Genomic DNA, 8,401 nt, shown 5'->3' on the forward strand with positions numbered 1-8,401 from the left:
TCTGTCAAATTATGAATTCTGTTTGATAACATTCTGTGATGGAAATGACATTTTAAACATTCTTCAATGAAGTGACTGACTCTTTTGTCTTACCAAGGACAATTTCATAGCTAACATTTTATGTAACCCAAATAAAGACATTTAAAAAATGTTTAGCATAATATGACAAAATTACACCTTAATTGGAAATGACGCACTGTAAATATTCTGTTTACAAGTGACACTTATCATTATTTCCTTCACACATCATGTCTAATATTTCAACTCAGGCATCCCCCGTACAGTTGTCCCCTTGGTAAACAAGTACACTTGGTAAACATTGTTAGAGGCGAAAGTGTTGGAGATAATGCTGAAATTGATTCCAAAAAAATTACTTTCACACAATAAATACTGAGACAGATTATATGTATTTGCCACTTTATTTGGAATATTATAGTTTATAACACTGATATAATGGATTTTTTATAGTTTAAAATTGACCAAATCTTGGTTTGGCAAAAGAGTAGGACAATAAAAATGGATGCATTAATGCATTTGAAAAGTAGCAAAAATAAATGCCAAAAGCATGGTAAAAAAAATTCCAAGTCGATTTTACTGTGAGAAAAATAAGTTAGCAACCATCTTCAATAATACTAATTAAAAAAAACGAAACCCTTTAAACATAAAAACCTGTAGCTGAAAAGAAAACGTATTCGTGGATTTTTTTCACGCTGTTTACAGGCATTCTGATGCTTCAGTTGCCTTTTAATGACTTTTATTGCTTTCTATCTGCATGCAGGTCCGTTGGGTCTCCTGTTGGCATGGTGCTATTTGTTTCTTTTGGCACACGCCACTCTTTAGTGCTAACGTGGCTGGGCACAATACATCTGTTAATGGGCTCGTCTATGAGATGATCCCCCCCATTTCCTGAGATGGGAATCAGGGTAAACATTTCAATGGGAATCGTCTGCAGACTTGGCTTGCCAACCTGGCAGCTAGTTAAACTCTTGTCTCGCGTTCACCGGCTGCAAATGTGAAATGACTAAGCGTCTGAGTCTTTTTGACATCTCTAACGAGTGTCATATGGCTGTGACGGCCAGGGCTGTGATGAATTTGCTGCAGGCTAAGAGGCCAGGCGTTCACTATCATCAAGGATTATGAGCCTTATGTATGTCACAGTCGTTGCTGTTGGTTCTTTTCTATGCGTTTCTTTGAATTCCAGTTCTTTGACTTTTAGTGCTATTATTATCTGGGTTGGTTACGAAATAAGACAATTAGTAACACTTTAGAGTAGGAAACACTTATTCACTATGAACTACAAATTTTCCCTCAATAAATTCCTAATTTGCTGGTTAGCACTAGTTAGTAAGGCAGTTGTTAAGTTAACGTATTGGGTAGAATTAGGGATGTAGAATAAGGCATTAATATGTGATTAATAAGTACAATAAAATGGCTAATATTCTAGTAATTTGCATGCTAATAATAATAATAAGACCCTAAAATAAAGTGTTACTGGTATATATAACCTGTATAGCATAAAATCCTTTAATCTAGGTTGGTTAGCTGGTTATAGATTGAGCTGGTAATAAAATGGGTTGAGTATATAATTATCTGGTTTTAACCTGGGTTGGGTGTAGAATGAACCATGGTTAAAATAAGCGTTTGGCACAGAATGAGCTGGTTAATATTTGGTCTGGTTGTATAATAAGATGTTTATAATCCTAGTTGTTTATAGAATGAACTGGTCATTATTTGAGTCAGGTGCAGTAAAATGAGTTGAGCATTGAATTAATGTAGCTGAGTATAAAATGAGTGATTTGGGTATTGAATGAGTTTGTTATAATCTGAGTTTGTAATGGGCTATAATAATAATCTGAAGTTAATATAAAGTTGAATGTAGAATTATAGAGTTGCTCTATGTCTGATTTGGGTTTATGAGTTTGATGTAATCTGAATGTCATGCGCTGGTAATAATCTGTGTTGAATATAGAACGGGTAGTTTATAATCTAGGTTGGTTTTAGAATAAAATGTTTGCATTATGAGTTGGTTGTAAAATAACCTGGTTATACTATAGTCTGAGTTGCATACTGTATATGAGCTGCTTTGGTATAACCCAATGTTTTGAATTAAATGGGATGTCATTTAAATTAGATATGATGACCTACATCATTTGAATAGTCTGATGATGTGTGCAATAATTAGATTAATGTAAAACTGAAAGAAAAACATTAATAGTAGTGGACATGTCTTAATTTGGTGTAGGTGAATTAAGTGTTTGTCATTATCTCTTTGATTTATTGTGTCTTTTTAGTCATTGAGACATCTGTCTGCAGTAAAAAAATGTCTAAGGGGACTCTAGGGAGCCCTATCACAGTTCTATATGCTAATGTCCTTGCACCTGGGCAGTGGTGCGGGCATGCTGCGAGGTTATTTATGCAAATCTGATAGAGAGTGAACACGCATCCTAACCACAGTCAGTGGTGGTATGATTTTAGATGAACAGTCTTCTGCTCGGACAGGACGGTAAGAAAAGTCAGAGCAAAAAATTGTGCACAAAAATTACCAGTCACTGGTAAAAATGTGCATTATAATACTGAATAATGAAATGCTTGTGCATTAGATTACCTGAATGAAATACTAGAGAGAGACATGCGTTTGGCCCCCTTTATGGTGCTGCAGTTAAAAAAAATTATAATAATAATGGAAAATGACAATAAGGTTTAAACATGTTATTTGGTTAAAAGTACGTTTCAGTTAAAAAAAAACAATAATAATAAATTTAAAAAAAACTGTAATATCTAATGGGACATTTTAAAATACTGTTAAAGGTACAGTTTTTGGAAGTGAAAAAGAGCAAGTCAGCTTAGAAATTACAGATAAAAAAAATCAGACAGCTGACAGTCTGACAGCTCATATTTAAAGCTTTTTCCACTGGAAATTTTTTTAGAATTTTTTGTAAATTTAGAAAGTATATTTAGACTTTAGTTTAGGGTCTAGTTCTCACTGATCAGCTAGTTGCTTACTAGCATGCATATTACTAACATAATGGCTGTTTATAAGCAAATATTCTTTATGATCATATTCTTCATCCCTCAGTCCTACCCAACACATAAACTTAACAACTACCTCACTAACTATTAATAAAAAGTAATTAGGAATTTATTGAAGCAAAAGTCATAGTTAATGGTTTGCTAATAGAGGGAATTTGACCTTAAAATCAAGTGACCGTATATTGTGGTATATATCTTATGTAGCTGAATTAATGTCTATTGTATAATTTTAGTGTCACATGTTACAATGATGGTGTTTTGTATCTGTGTATATGATACCATGCTGCTTCTACAGTATTAGCATTAACCTCAGCTTGTGGAAGAAATACAGTTGTTGAAAAAAAATTGTTGTCTATCTCTTTACCAGCTTTTAAAACAAACACACTATCTTACCAATTTGATTGACTGTTGTACTGACAAAACGGCTCGCTAACTAACCTGTGCTGAAGTGATCACTGAAGTTATCATTTGCCTCAGAGTAGACATCTCTCTCTCTCTCTGTGTGTCTCTCTGTGATGTGGCCATGAATGTGTTAAAGCAGTGGGTTGTAAATGAGGACAAAACAAATGATCAGCACGCGCAGTTGGAACGCCACCCAACCGCGCTCCACTCCTGTGAAAAACATCACACAGGAAATCTCTTTTTAAAATAAACAAGCTCTCACAGCAGACAATGGGCAAAATTAATGTGCAAATGTATGCAAGAAATTAAAAGGCAGAATTAGGCAGGCAAATGAGGAAGCTACTCTCTCGAATTGTTGGAATTATGAATAATTGCGGCAAATTCGCCGCTTCTAATATGACTTTTTGGTGTAAACAAAGGCTTAATTGTGGAAATTCATAGGTGAATGTGAGCGGCCTTGAGTTTTCTTTCAGAACTCGCAGGAAGCTTCTTTGAAATTATCAAGCTGTCTCAGTTGTCACTCTTTTCCAAGGTCAACATGGGCGTTTTACTTCACCGGACCAATGACAGTTTGTCAAAGTACTCCAGACTCAGTTTCTGGAGTACTGCCTGTGGGTGGACCAGCAGCTTTCAGTCCACCATCAGCAGGGTGTTTCATCTCAACACTGACGCCTTTCAAAGGTAAAAGGTAGGGCTGATATCTCTCCTCGTGTTTTGATTGACGCTGTGAGCTAACAAACTCATCATTGCAGGAGCGGTTGTCTCAGAGTGGATGGGAAGAGTGAACATTAGAGAAGATGGAAAAAAAACGTCTCTCCGTACCTTGGACTGGGAAGAGGTGTCGTGGAATTCCCCGGAGACTTTGAGATGCAGGTTTGTTTTGATGTGGTGCTTGACAGACAAGCCAGAGAAAAGGAAAGCCTGCTTTAATGCATATTGTACACCAGTACTGCTCTTCTGAGAATTCACCATTATTGTATGTCCAGACAGCTTCTTTTTTTTTTTTAACTCTTTTACATTTTGGAGATTTGTTGGCTTATTCATATGAATTCATACAATGTACTTCCACCACACTGACCATTAGGTTTAAAGGTGGGGTTAGAAGTGGAGCTTCATGCTTCTTCTTGTACATTGTTGGACACCTCATTAAATTATATTTTCTCACAAGATTGGGATGATATGTACTTGGACAATAAATTAATCCAATAGCACTGTCATATGGAAATGTCACTTTATAGCTAGTAAAAGAATGATGTTTTAGTATTGACTGACTTATTGAGAAAAGAAAATGCAAAGGATATCCTATGAAAATTTAGGTCCCTGTCAATGATGTACTTTAGGAGTCTGCCCAACTTTGACTGTTAAGGTTTGCTTTTTCTTTCTTTCTCTTCTCTTTACTTTGAATCTTTGAAATGCTGGGGTTAAAAACAGCAGAATTTGGGTTAGTTTTAAAACACCACTGGAGGACAAAATCAAGCCAATCTCAAAAAAAAAAAAAAAACGCACATTTTACATTTGCATGTTTGTAAGAATTCATTCGATGTTTTTCGTAGATCATTTAAATTAATTCATGACAAAAATACATTTGAAAATAAATAAATATGAATTCTAACCCTTAAGCAGAAAACATTTGAATATAACCATGTTAAATTGTGTTTAATCTATATAGTAATGTCTTTCATTTTCTTTCTACTGAATTTGTAAAAATGTAACTACAAATAAATGTACAATAAACCTGAACATTTTATTTACTGTTGATGTGAACAAAATTACATCTAAGATTAGTTTAAAATATAGTTTTTTGGGACTTCAAGAGTAGAGACAGGACAACTGGAAAGAGGTAAAGAGCTAATTATATTTTGATAATTATAGTCATGTGACAGCTAACATTCAAGATTCTCTAAAATGTGTTATGTGTGTCATGATGTGTTTAACTAAATGTGCATTATAAATAAATTATTATTATTATTAATATTATTATTATTGTGTTCTTTTTTATAGGGTTCTATGTACAGGGTTCCATCTTTTCCCAGCTGATAAATATATAATAGTTTCTCAGTATTTCTCAGACCAGTCCTGCTTTACATAATAATTATATTAAAACACCCTAATCCAAAATCAAATATTATTGTTTGTTTGTTGTTGTTGTTTTGTTTGTTTTTTAATAATCAATTTAAAAAATCCCAATTATGTAAGAATGTAATTTTCTAAAAAATGTTATCTTATTATTTTTCTTTTTTTACTAAAGTAAAGTAAGTGAATTTTGTTTTTTTCTGTGTGCAGTATATGGCAAAATGTCCTTAAAGTTCAATATTAATATACAATAAGCTAAAATCATAATAAAAACATGGATTTCCTTTTTGGAGACAATATGACTTGTGCTGTACGATCCTAGTGTTTATCTAGAGAATGGATCAGTTTAGACATATGGCATCTTTACATAAAGAGAAAAAAAAATTTGACTGACTTTTTTCAGACAATTTACCTGTAATATTCTTAAGTGTAGTAGCTATAAAAGACAGATTCAAAGGCTCTATTAAGCATGACGTTTGAAGGGGCTCTCACTTTGAAGCACAGAGGGTTATGGGACTGGACATAAACCCCTGGCGTCAAGACAGACTTGAAGTACCTCAATGCCAGTGAATTTAGAGAGTCACACAGCTTCCTGTAAGGACGAGCTGCTCATTCTCACCTCTCCGCTCCTTCGAACTGAGTGAAAACTTTGTAAGAGCTAGATGGCAATTAACGGAGTGTTAATGAATTCTGTTTCATTATCCATGAATCAACAGGCTTGTGTTAATTACGACCAGAACAGGCTCTTCTCTTTCAAAGCTCCCCAGAGACATAAAACACACTCAGCTCATACCTGGAGCCACAGGTGGTCCTCAGACGAAATAATGTCCTCACTCCGTTTTACTCGATTTACCTTCATCACAGAACAAGAGCCTTTGAACCTGATTGAAGATGTGTGAAAAGATGTGTGTCTGGAATACAGAACTACTGTTCTGCGGGAAAGCAGTACTATGCTAACTCATAACTCATCAATTTGATTTGCATATGCACTATATAGACAAAAGAATTGGGACACACCTCTAAATTACTGCATTCAGGTGTTTCAAGTCAGAATCCATTACCACATCAAAACAATGGTTGATATCAGCTCAACAACTGTGCAGTGGGAGCGTCATGGAATGGGTTTCAACAGCCGCGCAAGACTCATCACCAACTACAATGCCAAGCGTCAGATATAGTGGTGCAAAGCATGCCACAACTGGAGTCTGGAGCAATGGAAACCTGATCAGTAGAGCGATGAATCATGCTTCTCTGTTTGGCAGCCTGATGGTGAGTCTGGGTTTGGCGGATGCCAGGACAGTGTTACTTGTCTGACTGCTATGTGCCAACTTTACAGTTTGGATGAAAAAATAAACAATGGTATGGGTCAGGAAATATCAAGACATTACTGGACAATGATATGCTTCCACCTTTGTGGGAACAGTTTGGACCTTTTCTATTTTCTATACAGAGCCCTGACCTCAGCTGTATTGAGCACCTTTGGGTGGACTGGACTGGAGACTGTGAGCCAGGCCTTCTTGCCCAGCATCAGTACCTAACCCTAACAAATTATCTGCTAGATAAATGGGCAATAATTCCCAGTAAAACACTCCCAGACAGCCTTCCCAGAAGAGTGGAAGCTGTTATAGCTGCAAAGGGTAACTCCATATTAATCTATGTATTTCGAATGCAATGACATTAAAGTCCATACAATGTATGTTTTCTTATTAAGAGGACATGGCGTTCTGTTATCTGTGTATTAAACTGGTAGAATTACCAATATCCAACCACAACAAACCCCAAAAGATCTCAAACTAAATGTGCTACTAAGTGTTTGCTACCTAGTGGTGTGAAGGCAACATCGCGATCCTGAAGGCCGACGAGAGCCCCAGAGCGGTCGTGCTTCACGCCGGGGTTAACGACACCACGCTGCGGCAGACGGAGACGCTGAAGAGGGACTTCAGCAGCCTGATCGAGACGGTTCGCAGCACGACGCCCGCGGCGACGATCATCGTGTCAGGACCACTGCCCACGTATCGACGAGGACACGAAAGGTTCAGTAGACTTTTTGCTTTAAATGAATGGCTGTTGTCATGGTGTAAAGAACAGAAACTGCTATTTGTTAATAACTGGAATCTTTTCTGGGAGCGTCCTAGGCTGTTTCGCGCTGATGGATTACACCCCAGCAGAATCGGAGCGGAGCTGCTCTCTGACAACATCTCCAGGACACTTCGCTCCATGTGACTAGTAAGACAATTCTCTAATAACTATTATGATGAGTTTTGTTTCACCCGCTTAAATGATAAAAGTACTTGCGCTGTACAATCTATTAAGACTGTGTCTGTTCCCTGAATAGTGAGGTCAAAATATAAATTTAATGTAGGATCTAGAAAAAAATCTTATCGTGATTAAACCAGAAACATGTAAAGTAAATGAACAAAAACAATTTTTAAAGTTTGGGCTCATAAATATTAGATCACTCACACCCAAAGCAGTTATTGTAAATGAAATGATCACAGAAAATAGTTTTGATGTACTCTGCTTGACTGAAACCTGGCTAAAACCAAATGATTATTTTGGTCTAAATGAGTCCACTCCACCAAACTACTGTTATAAGCATGAGCCCCGTCAGACTGGTCGTGGAGGAGGTGTTGCAACAATATATAGTGATATTCTCAATGTTACCCAGAAAACGGGATACAGGTTTAACTCATTTGAAATACTTCTGCTAAATGTTACACTGTCAGACATGCAAAAGAAATCTAATGTATCTCTTGCTCTGGTTACTGTGTATAGACCACCAGGGTCGTATACAGAATTCCTAAAAGAATTTGCAGATTTCCTCTCAGACCTTCTAGTTACAGTTGACAAGGAGCTAAGCATGGGAGATTTTAATATTCACATTGATAATGCAAAT

The sequence above is a fragment of the Carassius carassius genome, chromosome 27 (genome assembly GCF_963082965.1).
Source record: "Carassius carassius chromosome 27, fCarCar2.1, whole genome shotgun sequence".
Classification (NCBI taxonomy): domain Eukaryota; kingdom Metazoa; phylum Chordata; class Actinopteri; order Cypriniformes; family Cyprinidae; genus Carassius; species Carassius carassius.